The sequence below is a fragment of the Oculina patagonica genome, chromosome 12 (genome assembly GCF_052425735.1).
Source record: "Oculina patagonica isolate OP01 chromosome 12, crgOcupat, whole genome shotgun sequence".
NCBI lineage: Eukaryota > Metazoa > Cnidaria > Anthozoa > Scleractinia > Oculinidae > Oculina > Oculina patagonica.
The window spans coordinates 32,810,299-32,817,639 of NC_135769.1; the positions used below are offsets into that span (position 1 = coordinate 32,810,299).

General features: G+C 37.6%; 1 non-coding gene across 1 annotated transcript; it reads right to left on the bottom strand.

Moving 5' to 3' along the window:
• Nucleotides 1-6,950: 6,950 nt before the first annotated feature.
• On the bottom strand, nucleotides 6,951-7,088 carry LOC144634097 (U4 spliceosomal RNA). Its single transcript, XR_013567155.1, has one exon. It is a non-coding gene; the product is annotated as a U4 spliceosomal RNA (small nuclear RNA).
• Between the last annotated feature and the right edge of the window lie 253 nt (nucleotides 7,089-7,341).

Genomic DNA, 7,341 nt, shown 5'->3' on the forward strand with positions numbered 1-7,341 from the left:
ATATATTTTACTGATCATGCGTATAATATTGTCAGTTTCAAATTAACCAACTCGAAATATCAATTCTTGAACCTTGATTATTTTTCAGACCAAACAAAGCACTTGTTTAAATTTGCTTGTTTACTACCAAGATTATTTTATTCATATCACAATCCTTACTGATTATACTTTATAACTCTTTTGCTGAGTATATTAAGGCAAAATTTCCTAGTTGACAGTTTTTTTTACAAGATTTAACAATATCTCGACATGGTAAGGAGATGCGAGATTGGATCACTCTTGAACTGAAACATTTTTTGGTAAATGAAATAACAAAAAAAAGACAAGATATGATGAACTTCTTACATAAGATGTTTCCAGTGTCAGCTTGCGCCAGAGTCCAAGAGCTAACCACTGCAATCCAAAGTGGCTGCACTTTCTTCCAAAATGTCTGCGTTCAACCTGAAGAAAAAGAAAACAACATTAACTTGGGCAATTTTTCTTTGTTAACTCGAACGTTTAGAAGTGTATTAATCCCGTTTTAGCATCAATCCACAATACAATTGTCAGTTTCGCAATGACTCCCGACAATAACGAACATTATGTAAAGGTTACTCCAAACCTTCGCGATAAATTTCACATAAATCTGTCGAATCTGTCGTCTCAAATTGAAAAGAACTGAAGAAAACGAGAGAAACGCGAAAATACTGTCTTGGGCTTCCTGTGTTATGCAAACCGGAAGCGCGAGAAACAAATTTCTCGCGCTTCCGGTTCACATAACACAGGAAGCCCGAGCCCATTATTTTCGCGTTTCTCTCGTTTTCTTCGCTTCTTTTCAATTTGAGACGCCTGCGGAGGAGGCTATGTCGAATCTACATAATGTAAAATCCCGGTTGCAAGAAACAATAACCCCCCCCCCCCAAAAAAAAAAAACAACAACAAAAAACAACAACAAAAAAAACAAAACAACAACAACAACTGCGGTTATGAGCTTCCCTCCCCCACCACGTTTCCCTTGTTTTCCTAACAGATCGTTGAACAATTTACAACAAACAATGTGTAAATAATAATAATAAAACAAGAACACCCCTTGCACGTTTTTTATCCACTTCCATTCACCATCAAAGGTGTTATCGGATCGAATTAATTTTAGCTTATAAGCACTGCGGATATCACTGAGCTTTCGTCCGTCTCTAATCCCAGCCAAAATTTCTCTTGAAATATCTTACGTTACCCAATCAAAGAACTCGAGAACTACTAGGTCAATTGTTGTTTTCGACATATTTTTGTTCAATCGGTAGAGAAGACCTTTTTACAGTGTGGCTCAGAGCAACAATATTTTTCATACATTTAAGGTGGCTCTGAACCCACCACAGTTTGTTAAAATGGCTGTAAATTATATATTTATTTTGTTTTTTAACTTTGTAGAAAACAAAATCGTTCACAGCGTATATTAGTTATGTTAGTAACCTAAAACGCCAAAAATGGGGTATCTTTGACCCATTTTTGACGTTGCCATGGCAACATATTTTGACGTCATTTGGATTTGACTGATAAATAGTTTACTTGTGTACAGTAAACGATTTTCAGTGGCATCATTGAGCTAGCCATAGAATACAAAGACTACACACATAAAGTAATCTTAACTCGGCCTAAAGTATTGTGAGCCAACAAGTAGAGTTTCTTGAAAATTTTTTATTGTTGTTCATGGTTGTAACGCACAATATTAATAAGGCGTTAACGATTGCTTATAATTGTTAGTGTTCATCAGGCGATAATGGTGGACTGATTAAGCGTCACCATATTTAGCACAATGGTCGGCTGTGATTTGCTGATTTTGATCCTCACTGTCCTGGCAAGAGGTTTTCCCTACAGCGGTCTACTCCCATATTGGTGGGCGTTGATGCTTTTGGATCTCAATTCCACTATGCCTGTTGATGGTGTTTGGGCGCAGTCTAATGAAAATGTGTACAAATATACCAGTGTACCAGTGGAAATCTTGAGCGCTGAAACGAGGTAGGATTGCGGTCGTGCTCCTAGATTTCTTTCTACATCCATTCCTCAATCTTGCCAGTGTAAACCCGAAAGAAAATTTCATACGTTAAAAGCCGAATAAAGAAGCATATAAAATGGACAACAAAACGTGCATTAAAATAGTAGTGTTCAAACCTTGCCTGCTTGTTAAAAGGAAACGATAGTTCTTTAATTAATGTCGTGGCGTTGCCCGAAGATGTCAATTCACTAAATCCTTTTTCTTCGCATTCATTCACTCTAGCTAGTTCAGCAAAATTAAAGTATTTTGGGCGATCCAATTTACATTGTTTTTCCAACTTAAAAGTTGCACAAGAGCGTGTGAAACATTCAGGGGTAAATGGGTTAAAACCAGAAGTACATGATTATGTAGTTCTGTTAAAACATATTGTTGAAAGTTTTGGGCTAGACCTGAGAACTTAACATTTGCGTCAAAACCATCCACCGCTCACAAACGCTCAAGCTATGAAAAAACCTAACGTCTGGTCGCCCTTGCCAATTTTCTACTCACTTCAAAATAATTGCAACTGAATTAAACTGAGGGGCCACGCAGAATTGGCGAGAAAAATCGAACATGATTATAGCAATTTGCGAGAGGAAACGAAAGCAGATAAATGAGGGTAATGTTGAGATTTGTTTTGAAGGTTACGTTGAGATTTGTCGGCTAGCATGCATATGTTCTATTTTTTTCTCTAGGCTTGTTGTCCGAATTCTAGGTATTTTGGCCGAACAATGTCGACACTGGGGGGCTGCAGCCCCCCTCGCTTCCACCCCCCACCTCGTACGCCTATGCAACTGCCGTAAGAGTTCAAGAGCCACACACTGCGATCTACAATGCTGCACTTTTTTGCAAAACATCTGTGTTCAAAAGAGAAATCGGGGACGCTTTCCTTAAAAGACAGTCAAAAATGTATTAGATTTTGATCACTCTTGGACTGAAACCGAACCGTTAACGGGTAAACGACAGAAGGAAAAACAAAACAATGATGTTGGTACTTATCTGGATAAAAAAGTTTTCAGTTGTGAACTGTCCTTGTGTACCAAAGTCCAAGAGCTCTACAATGCAACCAAAATTGCCTTGATGCAACGTGTTTGTTAAATCTGGAAAGAAATAATTACAGCCACAGCATCAATAAAACACTGTTTTAGCTATTTATTTTCTCTTAGCTAGTTTTCTTTCATTCACCAAAATCTCAGTCATGTAAATTTCATAATTTTGCCAGAAAACAATTATAGAGGCGTCTTGTATTGATTTCATAAAGCAACATTTTTGAATATTATTCACTGACAGACATGTTACATGTTGTTCTAAGAAATTGGACAGTTCCCTTGAACATCAAGATATAATAACCTTTTTTGGCTTAGTTTTTTTAAAAACTGCAGTAATTAACGTAACTAACTTTAATATTAACCTCAAAACGGTTGAAACCGTGCATATTACAGAATTTCAATGCATAGAAACCGACTTCCAAAGTACCATTTATTAAAAAAATGTATTCTAGATAAAGGAATGGTAAACAATTTTTCTTTTACCTAAAATCGATGAAACAAGATGTTGTAGGTACTTGTAAGCAAATTTACCAGCGTGAACTCGGACAAAGGAATGCGTCTTGAAGGCACGCCTATTTCAGTCAATTGCAGAACCTTAAACCTTGCTCGCTGTCAGATAGTTTCATTCAGCCTGCAAAAAAAATGTTCAAGTTATGGGAATGACTGCCGTTATGTTGAAAAATTCTCTTTCCAACACATGCACAGAATGTGAAACAAAATTAACGTTTCACGGAGGAGAAATGTGCACGGCAGCACTCCAAACCAACTGAAATCACGAACGAAAAAGTGTCATTTGTATTAGCAGTGCAAACATTCTAATCAATAGCCATTCGTAAGAAAAACTATAACCATTGGATTGCTCACGAAGAAAATTTATATTTCTGATTCAATGAGTATTTCAACAACTAAACTAGCTGATTGAACAACGATTTCTTTATAGCGTCACCGACAAGCACGCCGAAAATTTCACAGCAGAATGGTTAACAGTTTAACCGTTAAAGCGCCAAAATTGAACAGAAAGCTTGCAAAACGAAAAGCTACAAAAGCCATAAAAACTAGACAAATAAACAACTCTGAAAAAGAAAATAGAAAGAGGAAACGTTGGCTTACCAGAAGCGGGAGAACATGGAAAAAGATGAAGGACTCAGCTTCACAGCACACAACGGTGAACAACACCAAAATGATCGGCGTGTCCTTTGAGACTTCTTTATATACACGATTAAAATTCATTGCAGCTTCGCTATATGTGCTTTGTTCAGTCAGAATAATTTGTTAAAGACGTTGGTGCATTAAATAAGTGAGAATTCGGCAAATGTCGCGAGAAAAGCGTGCACTTGAGTAAATTGAATAAATTAAAATGAGGAATATTATTTGATTTTTTGGCAGAAGTCACAAAAGTATTTCGCTGAATTGTAATGAATCTTGGCGGAGTTTTAATGAAATAATGAGAGATGGATTTCCACTGTTGCGCAATTTTATTACGTGCTTAAAATATGCGATAAAGGGTACGGGAAGCTGGCGCAAATTTCAAAACGTTATATCTTTGGGGGGTATATTTCAAAAGTGTCGGAGAAAATATTCATTGTAATTCACTTCCACTTAGTTAAATGTTAATGTTAAGGCGCGTTTACACAGGCAATTTTTATGTGACAATTTTTATGAGACAAATGTATTTGATCGTGTAGATGACACATCGATTGTTTTTCGGCAGTTCAAAGATTAGTGCGCCATTAATGACCTTGGACAGCACAGATACACATAGAGATACGCGCGCACAGATTGGGAGATTGGGGACCAGATATGCAGACGCAATATTTAATTGCCATATTTTTTGTGACGAGTCGTCAACACGAGCAATTTTTCGTATGTGAACATTTGTATTTGTCACATAAAAGCGTACAAGTGCCAGCTTCTCAACAGATAATTAGTCACGTAAAAATGGCCATTCTTTCTCATAAACACGAGAAAAAAATGCCAGATAAAAATTGCCGCATAAAAGTTGCTGGTGTAAACGAGCCATTAATTTATTTAATGACAACATCTGAGCCGTATTGTAATTTTCCAGCCGTAACGAATGGAAAAAAGAAAACACCCGGCCTTTTCGGTATCTACAACACAGGCGAGATGCTATTTTTATTTCAAATCGTGTGGTGTTGAAAACTGAAAGCAAAGTTTTCTGTCAAACGGTTTGGCATTCAATTTTTTAAGCTTTTTTCTGCCGCCGAGATAATTTACATTCAGTTTCCAAGCAAAAATATACTATGATTTCTATGAAAACGGTGAATGATATACAAAAATGCGATGCTTACAAATTTCTGCGTGGCCTTTCTCTCTTTGATAGCGGAGCTCCACAGCGGAGCCCCATAATCATAAAAATTCCACAGAAATAGGAAAACCATGAAATTGAGTTTTCATGGCTCGCGGGCGCGTAGGTCCGACCGTACGTACGTACGTACGTACGCCCACTTCAGCAATAGATTAACCCTAACCTCTTTGATACTGGGCATCCACGTTATGGTCAATTGACAGCTGTCAATACAAGGTGTCCGCTGACCAGTTCACGTGACCATATCGCGGGCTCAGGTGTATAACTCATGGAGGTCATGTGTAAATTAGTTAATTAATTTAAGCTACCCGAGACAGAGGGGTACGTATGCAGGTGGACTATACTATAAATCAATATATGGCAAAAGTTTTTCCCATTTCTGAAAATGTTTTGTCAGCTTGTTCCGCTTTGCGGCTATCTTTTTTCTACTTGGAAGACCTCCCGGGTCTTGGAAACTCGTAAGGAGGGATTCACAGAATTCAATTTACACTTATAGACATAAAATTTAGCTATTAGTATCAGATGGTTTAAAATAATAAAGTCTTCTTCCGTATTGAACACTCCATAAAAGATGTTTGTTATTGTAAATGGTTGAGACTTAATCTTACATTCACCAAGCCAAGAAAAGAAAGCTTCCCAGAAAGTCTTTGTCACTACGCAATAGAAAAATAAATGTTCGAAGGATTCAATCTCTCGTTTACAAAAGGTACATAAAGGCGAATCCTTTTTAAAGTTGACCGCTGACTGTTTTTCAAGTGCTATTTCTACATGGTCTATGGTAAGTGAATTCAAGGGGTTTCCCTTTGAAGAGGAAAGTAAACTACCGTGGAGCTCCGCTTTTAGGCTTGGCTAAATCTATTTAATACTTTTAATTCTTTTTCGACAGTCTGTACCAACATGTAATTTCTCCTTCCCAACATCAATACATTGTCCAGCGCTTAGGTAATGAGAATAAAGAATACATCAACGAAGTGCTGTTATCCCGATAGATTGTGTGGGTCAGCAAAAATTGCAAAGCTGACTGTATTAAGAGTTGTCCAGTGGGGTAATATGTTGTCACTACTGTGACCAAGAAAACTGTAAATACTGCTGAACTGGGTTATTTTAAACTAGACATCTAGAATATTAAAGCTCTCTTTCTCTTTATATTTTTGTAGGGCCCGCAGTGGGCCGTTTAAAATTGCAAAGCCAACTGTATTATATTTGTCAGTGGGTATATGTGTCAACTGTGATCAAGAAAACTGTAAATACTGTGACTGTAACAGACCTCAACTCAAATATTCATCAAGTTAAAACAAAGAAAATTATAACCGTGACGTGGACCCGACTTACTTAGCATAGATTTTTACGATTTTATTTCTCCGTTTACTCCGATGTCGATGAGAATAATCAAACACCAGACAGTGTTCACGCATCCACACCGAATTCGTCAAATACTTCGCTGCGCGTCGTATTTTCAACTCTCTTCTCGGTGTTTGGATATCCCGATGAAACACTGTCTCTCGTGTTTGATATATTACATCTAGAATATTAAAGCTCTCTTTCTCTTTATATTTTTGTAGGGCCCGCAGTGGGCCGTCAAAAATTGCAAAGCCGACTGTATTTCAAGTCGTCTTGCGGGGTATTGGGAAAAGTTTTCAATCAGCAATAACCGCGCCTCGGATGGACCTCACTGGCTACGGTAATGCCACTGCGCAAAGCTAACTGAGCACATATCCGGCTGTAAGGCCTATACAGAGCGAGCTCTCCTCAAATGTGGGAGGCGGTTGAGTGACACTTTTTTATATTTACTTTTTCCCTGGAATTTCAAAAAGGGGTATAGCTTTAAAAGATACTAGAATTTAGCATGTGAAGTAGTGCTGTGGTCATGTTAAAAAATTGCACGCTACTGCCAGATGTCTGAAAGTTGTTTGCACGTCGATTTCAAGTCTACGCATGCGCAAACGACGATAATT